Below are 12,844 nucleotides of genomic sequence, written 5' to 3' on the forward strand. Positions count from 1 at the left end.
TACAGGTTTCAGCGCCGGGACAGGTTGTCCTTTAGGAGGGAGTGGGGGGGGGGCGGCGGAGGCAGGTGGGAGGGGGTCTAGACCCGGGGCATCAGCACAGCCTTCTTGGTTTGGTTTGGTTTGGGGGTCACTCCTGCAGGGTCCACCCTCACAGCCCCAGGGGAACCCTCCCCTTGAGCCCGCTGACGTAGCGCATGTGCTACCTCGGGTGGAGAGAAGTGCACAGAGCATCTCTGGGGGTCATGAGGAGCGGTCCCCACTTCTGGGGCACTGAGCACTGGGAGGGGAGCGCAGCACTGCAGGATGGGGGTGGGGATCGGAAGCTGCTTGGAGCCCTGCTGGGGTGTCCATGGCAACTGGAAGTTGTGGGAGGGAGAGGCCCTGGCTGCAGGGAACAACTGGGTGTCCGCGGGGAGAAGCACCCAAAGCCCACATGACGAAGAGGAGGCCCCTCGCGACAGAGGCTCCGGATCCCAGAATCTTGGGGCCCCTCAGGCAGGACGTGGCCTGAGGACAAGTCAGTGTCCGGCCCATGGAGGCCACGGCTAGGGGAGGAACAGACCAAGAAAGTTGTTGGGGTGCGAGCAGAGAGAAGCAGGTGACAGGTGTGTGCCCTGAAAGCATGGGTGACTCCGCAGGTGTGCCTGTGTATGCAGGCGTGTGCCCCTTAGGCACATATGTGTCCCCTCAGGTCCATGTGTCATTTCAGGCATGTGTGTCCCTTAATCACCAGTGTGTTACCTCAGGCCATTGTCCTTTCAGGCTCGTGTGTGTGTGTGTGTGTGTGTATCCCCTCAGGCCTCTGTATTTGCCTTCTTAGACCATGTGTCTCCTCAAGCCCGTGTCTGTGTGTGTGTGTGTGTGTGTGTGTGTGTGTGTGTCTGTGTCTAGTCAGACCCGTAAGTCTCCTCAGGCCTGTTTCTGTCTTGTATGTGTCTGTGTCCTCTAAGGCCAACATGTCCCTTCAGACTCATGTGTCTCTTAAGACTTAATCTGTGTCCCCTGTGAGTGTGTGTCCCCTCAGGCCCTTGTGTGTCTCTCTTAAGGTCCTTAAGTGTCCCCTCAGACTCATGTGTGTCCCCCTCAGGCCTATGTGCATCCCCTCAGCCATGTGTGAATCCCCTCAGGCCCGTGTGTGTCCCCTCATGCCTGTGTGTATGTCCCCTCAAATCCATTTGTGTCCTCTCAGACTTTTGTGTTTCCCCTTCGGGCCCCTGAGCGTCCCCTGAGGCCCTTGTGCATTCCCTCAGGCATGTGTTCATCCCCTCAGGTCCAAGTGTGGACACACTCAGGCCTCTGTGTGTCCCCTCGGCCTGTGTACTTGCACTGTACCCAGAGGACCCAGGACGCTGCTGACGAAAGAGACGTGGGGAGCAAGGACCTAGGGGAGGGGGACAGGCTGGCCTTTGGGGTGTGGCTCAGGCTGGACACAGCTTGACTCACTCTCAGGATTAGGGGTGTGTGGTGGAGAAGAAGCGGAAGGGCTGGTGCCAGACTCGGCGCTAATCAGTGACCCGACCCGTGACTTTATCACAGCGGTGACTCAGGTGGTTTTGATCTCAGGAACAAGGCTCCGGGTGGAGCGTTCAGTGCCACCCCACACCCTGGTCCCCCGAGCACCTCCAAGAGCGATCCCAAGCACAGAGCCAGGAGTAGCCCCGGACAGCCACCAGGGGTCTTTGGAACACCCCGAAGAAGATGCTTGGGATAGGGGAAGGGTCGAAGCAGTGTGAGGTTGGGCCACCACCCTCCGCCCCCTTCCCGGCCCTGTCTCCCAGGGCTTGTCCCCACCTGTACCTGTGCCCGGCCAGCTCTGCCTCCCGCGGGGCCCACCCAACCGGTCTTCCGAGGCCCGGCTAGACCTGAAGAGTGAGGCCCACACCTCAGCATGGGGAGGGGCTGTTGGGACCGTGAGGGTGAGGGTGAGGGTGAGGGTGCGGGTGATTGAGGGTGAGGGTTAGAGTGCGGGTCGGGTACGGGTGCAGGCTGCTCAGGCCTCGAGAAAGGCAGTTTAGGGCAGGCTGGAGAGGCGACCCACGGTGCAGAGACCCCTTTGGCGTCTCTTCAGCTGTTCTGTCAGAATCCAGGCAGACTAGACCCCACACTGTGGCCCACGGGAGCAGGCGAGGCAGGGGCACCCCTCGGGGGCAAGGAGGAGCTTCGGCTCAGGTCCGCCAGTGTCACCGGGAGGCTTCTTGTCCCAGGAAGTGCCACAGACGCCTCCAGACACCACCGGATGCTCGTGACATGCCGGACACGGGGGCCGTGGGCTCTTAGCTTGTTCTTAGCGCTTTGCAAAGGAAACGCAGCCTGAATCTCCCACCCTGTCCCTGCTCTCTGAATAGAACCGAGGAGTTGACTAAGGAAGGAGAAGTGTCGCTTCTGTGCTTTCGCTTTGGTTTGGGGCCATACTCAGTAGCGTTCAGGGGCCACCCCTGCGACTCCCAGCCGTGCTTGGGGGACCGGGATGACGGTCAAACCAGGGCTCCCCCGTGCGCACTGTAGCTATTCGAGCTGTCTCTGACCTCTTTTTTTTTGTTGTTGTTGTTCTTGTTGTTGGGGGTGGGGGGAGCCACAGGTGGAGTTCTCAGAGGAGCACAGTGTTGGGATTCAAAACTGCAGAGGCTGCGTGCAAATCAAGCGCCTTACCCCCTGCACTGTTTCTCCGGGCCTACTGCAATGTTTTTGGTTTGGGGATGGTTTGGGGGCCTCAGTGGTGCTCAGGGCTCACTCCTGGTTGGGGGGGACCGTGTCGGGTGCTGGAGATAGACCCTGGGCGGGCTGGTGGGAGGCTGACACACTCCCTGCTGTGCTGTTGCACTGCCCACTGCCCTGCAATCTTGGCAGAGTGGGGGGGGGGGGGGCACTCCTAGGTACTGGCCAACTGCGCTCAGTGGACGAGCCTCCAGGGACCGCTCTAGCCCTGCCCTCTGACCTGCCCTAACCAGAGCACGGCTGACTGTGCGCCTGCTTAGCAGACAGGGCAGCTGAGGCACAGAGCAGGGACCCGGCAGGCACCCGTTCTGAGCCATCTTCAGAGCCCCTGTGAAAGCATGGCCCCTCCATGGTGACCCTCAGTGAGCACTTAACCCTGACCGGCCCTTGGAGCCCAGCTGAGGGAGGGTGGAGGGAGGCAGGGAGACCCCTGGAAGTGGGTCCAGCCCAGACTCTCTGCATCCGGCACTGCATCCTTCCTCACTGCCACCCAAAGGCCTGGGACCTTGGGACAGAGATGACAAAGGACAAGGGGTCCCCCCCCACCCCTCTGGGCCCCCCCACAGGGCCCCACACTCCTGGGGTGCCCTGGCAGCCCACAGGTGGGGCCTGCCTTGGAGGTGCTGTTAGTGACTGCTGAGGCCTAGGGGGAGGGGGCAGGACGTGATGCTGACAGGCCCCCACTCTGGCGGGCAAGGACAAGGCCAGGGATGGGGCTGGAGCGATAGCACAGCGGGTAGGGCATTTGCCTTGCATGCGGCCAACCCGGGTTCGATTCCCAGCATCCCATATGGTCCCCTGAGCACCGCCAGGAGTAATTCCTGAGTGCATGAGCCAGGAGTGACCCCTGTGCATTGCCGGGTGTGACCCAAAAAGCAAAAAAAAAAGAAAGAAAAAAGAAAAAAAGGACAAGGCCAGGGAGGGGGCTCGGGAAGCTCCGGCTGTGGCTGTGGTGTGAGGGGGGCGGGGGGAGGGCGGGGTGCTACTGGGGGAGGGCCGGGGCGCCGGAGCAGGAAGCAGGGCAGCAGCTGGCCCTCCCCACACCCCCTCCGGTCCCGTCCCGGGTCCCCCGCAGCAGTGGCTGTCATTCCCACGGCCCCCCCGGAGGGCAACTACAGCGGGTTGGGGGCGGGCCAGCGGGCTGCGCAGACGCCGCCGGGCGCGGGGGGGCCCCCACTCCGACCACGCTGCCTGCCTGCCCTCACCCGGCCGGAGGCTTCAGAAGGGGAAACTGAGGTGGGAGGGCCGAGCAGGGTGTCGTCCGGCGCTGGGGACCCCCGAATCCGGCCCGCGGAAAGGCCCAGCGCCCAGACGCAGACACTGAGGATCCCTGGGGGTCGGCTTTGGGGCTCAGCCGGCCTCGGGCGGAGAAAGAGGTCACCTAATTAGACCCCCCCCGGGTCAAGGGAGGACCGGACCGAGGACCATGCCTCAGTTTCCCGGAGCTTCTCCCCCGCCCCGCCCCGCCCCGCGCCAGCCGACACTGCCCCCTGGCGGCCTCGCGCGTCCCCGCAGCCCGACCCAAAAGGCCGGGACCCGGGGTTGGGGGGAAGGGGCTGGGGGAGGGCGGGGCGAGAGCACAGCGGGGAGGGCGTCTGCCTTGCGTGCGGCACACCCGGGTTCGATCCCCGGCCTCCCCTACGGTCCTCCGGGCACCGCCGGGAGTGACCCCTGAGTGCAGGGCCAGGGGTGACCCCTCAGCACCGCCCAAAACGGGGGTGGGGGGCGGTGAGGCTGGGACCCGGTCTGGGGGTCCGGGAGCTGGGACCCGGGCCTGGGGGGAGGGTCCTCAGGCCCGTCAGTGCACGGAGCGGGCCGCGCCCCGCGGGCCCGAGTGCCCGCCCCGGCCCGCGCTCTCGGGGCCACAGCCCCGCCCCGGGGGCGGGCCAGGCGCCCGCCGGGCCAATCAGAAGCTGTGGGCGGGGCAGAGGCGGCTGCCGCTTTCCGCTCCCGGCTGCCCCCTGCCGGCCGACACGGGTGGGGCAGGCGCGCGCCCCGCCCCCACCCGCGCTCCCCAGCCCCCTCCCCGCCCGGTGCGCTGGAGCCGGCGGCGGGAGCACCCGGGCCCCGCTGTCCGCGTCATCCCCGCAGTGAGCCGGCGCCGGCCGGACTCCCCAGAGGCGTCCTCTGAGCCTGATGCCAGCCCTGAGACCTGCCGCCCGCGGGGTGCAGGGCCGGCGGGGCTGGGGCAGGAACTAAGCATTCCTCTCATCCTCCCACTGCTGCTCCCTAAACAGTGCTCTCCTCCCACGGCGGGTGCCCCGCCGGACAGTGCTGTCTGGCTGGGGGACTCGAGTTCCCACGATGATGCCCGCCTTCATTCGCAGCAGGTCATGAGGCCTGGAGGGACAGCTTGAGTCCCGAGGGGCTGGAACACAAACGACCCCCCATCAGTGGGTCCTGAGGCACAGACAGCAGCCACATTTCTCTTGGGTTCGAGCGTGGGGCCACAGCTGGCTCCCGAACCCAGTGGTCCTGCATGCAGAGCTGGGCTCTGGTCCTTTGTCGCACTGTTTTGCAGACTGCCTGGCCACTGCGGCTGCCTCATTTGGCATCAGTTGGGACCGCCAGACAGCTGCAAGCGACTGCTGCTGGGAGGGGCGAGACATGTGTTGCCCCCGACAACTGTGCTGTGGGGGTTGATGCCAGGAACATGCTCACCCCCCCCCCCCACACACACACACACCCACCACGCACACATGGGCTTCCGTGCAAGCCAACAGCTGTTCCCTCCGCACCTGCCACTCACACTCGGGCCTCTCTGGGCCAAGCTGGTGGTGGTCAAGCCCAGTGGACGTGGCCAGAGACCTGCCTGACCGGGGCATGAGTACCAGGAAGTGTGGTTCAGCCACAGGTGCCCCTCACAGGGACACACACGCTCGCTCGGGACACATGGCACAGGGGAAGGGGACAGAGCTGACACGGCCACATGAATCCAAGGGGGCAGTGAAGGAGGAAGGGGCTCGGCTCTCCTCCTCTCCCACACCCCGGGGGCCTTGTGGGGGCTGGAGGATAATCAACCTTAAGTCAGGACAAGCTAGAAAGACACCCGCTTGGAGCTACCTGTCCTGTGGCCAATAAAACAGGGCAAAGCGAGAGGATAGTGCAGGAAGGGCACTTAGAATATAGTGGTCAGGGAAGGCTTCTGGGAGGAGGTGATGTTTAGGCTATACTTGGTCCCCCTGTACACCCAGGTTGGGGTGTGCAGGGGAATTCCAGGCGGAGGGAACAGCTGGAGCAAAGGCCCTGAGATGGGGAAGAGCCTGGCAGGGCTGAGGGCTGGAGGGGAGAGTAGAGGGGAGGAGAGGAGGGCAGAGGAGGGCCTGCTCACAGCAGCCCGGGGCTTCCACCGCCTGCCTCACAGGTCAGGGTTCCGGTCCCCAGTCTGTGGGCTGCTGTCTGACCCCAGCACCACCCACGGGGTCAGCTGCATGTGAGCACCAGGAGGGGAGAGGTGAGCAAACACTGTGGTGGGAGGCGGGAGCTCCCTGGCCACTCCACTCCGCGTGCCGCGACCGAGAGTGTGGGCCTGGCGGGGGGCGGGGTGCAGGGGTCACACACTATGCCACAGGACCCGGTTTGATTCCCAGCCGAGCCCCCCAGCATTGCAGGATGCCAACAGCTTCACTGCACCAGACCTGAGCATCGAAGCTTCCAGCTCCGTACTTGCTGCAGTGACCGCTCACTCCTTAAACACTGCAAACCTCATGAGCACTGTGGCCTGACATGCAGCCCCCCCAGCTCACACCACAGCTAGAGATTTTTTTCGGGGGGGTGGGCCACACCCAGCTTGCTCCTGGCTCTGTGCTTGGGGATCACTCCTGGTGTTACTCTGGGAACCATAATGACGGCCAGGATTGAGCCAGGAACACGTGCAAGGCAAGTGCTTTAACCCCTGTGCTGTCTCCAGCCCCCACAGTCCTAACTCGCGCACCCCCATGAAGAGCGCCCTGTAAGCACATGTGCAGAGGTGACTTGGTCCAGGGGTTCAGGCCTCGCTGAGCCCTGCGGTCAGCTGTGTGGGCCCCAGCCAGTCCCCTGACTGCCACACAACAGCCAGGCGTGTACCACCCAGATCACAGCCACAAAATGACAGGAGGGGGAGGCAGGAGAGGAAGCAACGCACAGCAAAGTGCAAGGCTCAAAGGCGAGAGAAGAAAAGGTGAATTGATCCCCAGCACCGTGTAGGTCTCCTGAGCACAGGGCCCCGAGCACTGCCCCTGTGGCTCCCCAAGGAAGAGAGGGAAGGGACAGTGGGAGAAACGGACAGTTGGTAAGCGTGGAAATGATCTGCATGACACTGGACAGAAGGACACAGTTGAGGCCAGGGATGTGGCTTGGAGGGGCAGCACTTGCCTTGCGTGTGTGAGGTCCTGGGTTCAAATTCCAACACTGCAGGGTCCCCAGGCACTGTCAGGAGTGAACCCCACGTACCACGTCAGGTGTCTCCCCAAAGCACTGCAGGGTGTGGCCCAAAACTCAAAAGAAAAGGGGGTCGGGGAACTAGATCAATAGCACAGTGGGTTGGGCGTTTGTCTTGCACACGGCCGACCCGGGTTCGATTCCCAGCATCCCATATGGTCCCCTGAGCACCACCAGGGGTAATTCCTGAGTGCAGAGCCAGGAGTAACCGTTGTGCATCGCCAGGTGTGACCCCCCAAAAAAAAGAAAAGAAAAGAAAAGGGGGCTGGAGTGACAGTACAGGGGGTAGGGTGTTTGTATTGCACATGGTCAACCCGGGTTCGATCCCCGGCATCCGAGCACTGCCAGGAGTAATTCCTGAAATGTAGAGCCAGGAGTAGCACTGTCCTCCGGTTGCTCATCGATTTTCTGGAGTGTGCACCAGTAATGTTTCACTGTGGAACTTGTTGTTCCTGTGTTTGGCATCTCGAATACTCCACGGGGAGCTTGCCAGGCTCTGCTGTGCGGGCGGGATACTCTTGGTAGCTTGCTGGGATCCCCGAGAGGGATGAAGGAATCGAACCTGGGTCGGCCGCCTGCAAAGCCAACACCCTACTTGCTGTGCTATCGCTCGAGCCCTGTGTTAAATAAGCAAATAAAACAGTCGCGAAAATGAATTTTGTCCAAAGTAATAAATGTTTGACTTTAAAAGATATCACTGATACTGGTGCTGATAAGAGGGAAAGGGACACGCACATACGCTACCAGCGCATTACTGCAAACCACAGTGCCCAAAGGGAAAGAACGGGATGTAGAAGAGCAAACTGCCTGCCACAGGGGACAGGAGGGAGGCTGGGAACACAGGTGGAGTGAGTGGACACTGGTGTTGGAAGATCCTCTGCCTGAAACTCAATCATGAATAACTCTGTAGCTCATTCACAGCGATTCAGATTTTAAAAAAGACAGCACTAGTGGTGCTCAGGGCTGGCTTGTGACTCTGTGCTCAGGAATCACTCCGACAGGTTCAGGGGACCCCACGAGGTACTGGGGATGGACCCCAGCTAACCCGGCTGTCCTACGCTAGAACCTTGCCTGCTGTGCTTCTCTGAACACCCACGGATCACATTTAAAGACAGATCAAAAGTTTGTGACCCATATGTCAGGATACGTCAAATATTCTTAGTGTAGTAAGATCCAGGACACATTTTTTGGGAGAGAGGGGCTTTGGGGGTCACCCACAGCAGTGCTCAGAGGTTACTCCTAGAATTACTCAGGAATTACTCCTGGCGGTACTGGGGGTGGGGTGGGTATCATATGGGACATTAGGGGTCAAACCCATGTGAGCTGCTCACAAGGTAAACACCCTACCTGTTCTACTATCGCTCTGGGCCCTAAAACCTGATTTTTTTTTTCGCTTTTTTGGGTCACAGCTGGCGATGCATAGGGGTTACTCCTGGCTCATGCACTCAGGAATTAACCCTGGCAGTGCTCGGGGGACCATATGGGATGCTGGGAATCGAACCTGGGTCGTGCACTCAGGAATTACTCCTGGCGATGCTCAGAGAATCATATGGGATGCTGGGAATCAAACCCGGGTCGGCCGCGTGCAAGGCAAACGCCCTATCCACTGTGCTATGCTCCAACCCCTAGAGCCTGATTTTTGAAAGGGGGAATAAAAGACTTAACCAGACACCTCACTAAAGAAATTATACAAATGCCCAGTAAGCACCTAAAAATATTTTCCTAGGCAGAACGTACAGCAGGGAGGCATTTGCCTCGCACACACCCAGCCCGGATCTGACCCCCAGCCCTACATCTGGTCCCCCAGATTGGCCAGGGGTGGTCCTGGAGCACTGCCAGTGTGGCTGCAAAACAACAACAGACGATCTTAAATATCACTAACCATCGAGGAAATGCATGTGAAAACCACAAGGGATTGAGCAGCAGCTCAGAGGGGCCCCTGCCTGGCACAGAATGAGAACCTGGGGCGGCCTCGGCAACCGACCCCCAAATAAGAGCCCACAGTAAATGTCACTAGGAGGGACAGGAGGAAGGAACAATGGTTAGACGCTGCTGACCCTTGCACCCCGCAGACCCCTGGAACCACTTATGAGCCCCAGAGCACTGCCAGGAGAGAGCCCCCGAGCCCAGAGCCAGGAGCGAGTCCTGAGCAGTGCTGGCTGTGGCCCCAATTTTATTTTATTTATAAAATAAATAATAAAATCTCACTCAGGTCTTAGGATGTCTTAGTTGGAGCCATCCGCTGGGCCAGAGAGTGCTCGGTGAGTGAATACACTCTGGCGCAGGAAGCCTAGTTCGGTCCCCGGCACAGAGAGACAGAAGACGCAAACACACCACCAGAGGTCAGCAGGATGCGTGGGCATTGAGCGGCGTGGTCATCACTGAGAGGGGCAGGGGGTAGAGGCAGGGGTGATAAAATAAAAGGGTGCGGGGCTGAGTCTGGCTGAGTCTGGCCCCTAGTGCCACTGAGGAGGGCCCGCAGGGATAATATTAAAATTTAAGACCACAGAGCCTGGCAAGGTCCCCGTGGTGTATTTTATATACCCAAAACAGTCACCATAACGGGTCTCATTTCCCTGACCCTGAAAGAGCCTCGAATACGGCAGTGTTGGGAAGGACGAGTAAGGAGATGTGTAAACTCACACAAAGGGGGCACGGCACACAGCGGCGGTGGCTCTATGTCTCCCGCCGCCCGTGTTCGGTAGTCTCACCCTTCTCCCACCCCGGGGAGGTCGATGGCGATGGTCAGGCGGAGGAAGGAACGAGGGCCAGGCTGGTAGGTATTAGTCGTAGTTTATTCTGATTCTCTCTCCATCTACACCAGTCTTCCTTCTCTGCCTGCGCTCCCCTTCTCCTTCCTCCCCCATGCTACTTCATTCTCCTTCTCCATTCCTCTTCATCCTCCATCTCTGGAGTCTGGGTTCTGATCCCTCTTTCTCTTCCTTCTGATCCCCTTCTGATCCCTTCTGAACCCCTAGCCCACTCCTACACTACAGTTAAATCCTAAAGCATGAGGGGTTGGGGTAATAATTACACATAGGTGCGGTCACAATCAATAGGGGTAGAAATCTTAGCCTCAGGGAAGGCCGCTCCTAGGACAGATCCTTTCTCAGCAGGAGGACCCACCCTAGAGCAGAATCCCATGGGTGTGCCTCTCCTCTCCTTGTCCGGCAAGCATATAAGCATATATAAGATAAATCATTTTGTATGGATACAGTAAGAAATATCTTAAACTTATAGAATTGCTCTCCTAGGGCCATCTCGATCTCAGACTACGGTGCTCAGGCCAGATAGTCTTTCCCACCCCTAGCAGGATCCTAGTCTCGTCGTTACCTTTGGATCATGACACCATTTGTCTATGATCAAACTCTTAACTTATAGTTAAGAATCGTGGCACTTTGGCCTGGCCCATTTCGATGCTAGGGTAGCTCACCGCTTGCCCTGGGTCCATTCAGTCCCTCGTCGGGACCCTGCTTTTGGGGTGTTAGGAACTAAGGGCAACTGAGGCTTAAGTCGAGAAAGCAGAAGCCTGGGAGTGAATAATATTCAAAGCCAATCAAATCTTAAGTTACAAAGCATAGTGTTAACGGTCTTCCTGTATCTATACAAAAAGGATATTGCTTTAAAGTAAACTGTTCAGAGGGGCTGGAGCAATAGCACAGCGGGTAGGGTGTTTGCCTTGCATGCGGCCGACCCGGATTCAATTCCCAGCATCCCATATGGTCCCCTGAGCACCGCCAGGGATAATTCCTGAGCACAGAGCCAGGAGTAACCCCTGTACATTGCCAGGTGTGACCCAAAAAGAAAAAAAAAGTAAACTGTTCATAAGGCATAAGGAGAGGAGAAAGGCAATATTTCACTCATACATATAAAATCATAGATTTCTGGGAAATCTAACCTTACAAATTAACAGAGTCTGATTAGGGGGAAAGCTGATTAACTGGGTGGGGAGGAGAGCATAGGGAAGACTGTTTACAGATAAACACAATGGAATGGAAGTGCCTCAGGAGCACTGTGATGGGTGTAACCAGATAAACCTAAGCTCCTTGTTCTCCAACAAGGAGAGGCTGCTAAACTCTCAGGTCTGGGACAAATGGAGACGTTACTGACACCTGCTCAAGCCAATCGATGAACAGCGGGATGACAGTGATACAGTGAAGTCCACATTTGTGGAGATTCCCTTGACATGCAGTGTCCCAGAGGTTGGTCTGGGCAGAGGGCTAGGCGGGGCAGAAGGGGGACAGGGTTGCCTGACTGCTGAAGGGCAAAGCCTCTGAATTCACAGCGGGGGGTGGGGGGGTCATGGGGGGCGTCTAAACTGCATCCTCTAGCACGGGGTGGGGGGTCTCACCTTGCAGGCTGGCACCACATTGTCCCCCATGTCCACCAGGAGTGGGCTGGGAAGGGGCTGCTGTTGGCTTCGGGGTTGTTTACAGATGGGCCCGCTTGGCCGCCACCCCACCCCGTTAAACGTTAGACTAGGGACCCAGTTGCCTTCTCTAATGAGCACCAGGCCCAGGAGGCCTCCGGGGACCCGCAGGTGAAGTCTACAATTACCGCACAATTAGGGCCAGCTGTGAGGGGGGCAAGTTTTCCCCCCCCAACCCCCAGACATCAAGGAGGTGAGCTCAGGGGAAGTGGGGACAGCGGCTCCCAGGGGCCCCCAGGATTGGCGCTTGGAGCCCCGGGGCAGGGTGGGGCAGAGCCCCTGGGTGCTGGGAGCTGTGGGCAGGGCCGCAGGCTCCAGGCCCTGAAGCCAGGTCAGAGCAGACGCTGGTGGCCAGGGACAGTCGGGCCGGGCGCTTGTCTTACACGCAGCCAGCCGGGCATCAGCCTCCAGCATCCTACATGGTCCTGGCGCCCTGCCAGGAGTGACCCCTGAGCACCGAGTCAGGAGTTACCCCTGAGCACCAATTGCCCTGAGCACGAGGCGTGTCCCAGAAAACCAAATAAAAACAAACTAAGGATCCTGCTTTGCATGTGGCCGTGGCTACGATGATGAGTCCCAGCACCACGGCTGGTTCCCACACACTGCCAGGTGTGGCCCCCCGCCCCCCAAAAAGCCAGGGCAGGCACTTGCATGCAGCTGACCTGGATTTGACCCCCAACAACCCCCAGGGTCCTCTGGGCCCCACCAGGAGTGAGTCCTGAGTGCCAAGCCGGGAGAAAGCCCTGAGCGCCCCAGGCTGTGGCCCCCAAACTAACGAATTAGCACGGCCAAGCCCACGCCTGCACCTGTCCCAGAGCTGGGGGGTACACGGAGGGCCTGGCTGTGGGGGCCGTAGGAACCAGCCCTGCCGAGGTGCCACAGGGACAGTCGCCCTCCCCACGCTGCCTCAGAGAGAAGCTCCGGGGGTCTTCTGGGGCCCCTCCCGCATCCCTGGGCGCTGTGGGGTGGGGGACAGCGGAGGGCCCAGGGTCACCCAGCTGGTGGCCTCAGGCCTCAGTGGAAACTGACTCCTGTGGCCCATGTAGGCTCTCCGGGGCACTGCTTCCGGGCAGGAGTGTGGGCCTGTATCTGGGCACGTGTGCAAACGTCTGTGCATGTGTGCACGTGTGCACAAGTGTATGCATGTGTGTCCATGTTGAGGGCACGCAGATGCCGGGATCCAGGTGACCCCTGACCACTCGTCCAAGTGTCCCTCTAGTGTCCCCCCAGGAGGGGACAAAGTGCAACAGCAGCGCTGAGTCCTTGAGACAGGGCGTG

Source organism: Sorex fumeus, unplaced genomic scaffold (assembly GCF_029834395.1).
Source record: "Sorex fumeus unplaced genomic scaffold, SorFum_2.1 ptg000022l, whole genome shotgun sequence".
In the NCBI taxonomy this organism is placed as follows: domain Eukaryota; kingdom Metazoa; phylum Chordata; class Mammalia; order Eulipotyphla; family Soricidae; genus Sorex; species Sorex fumeus.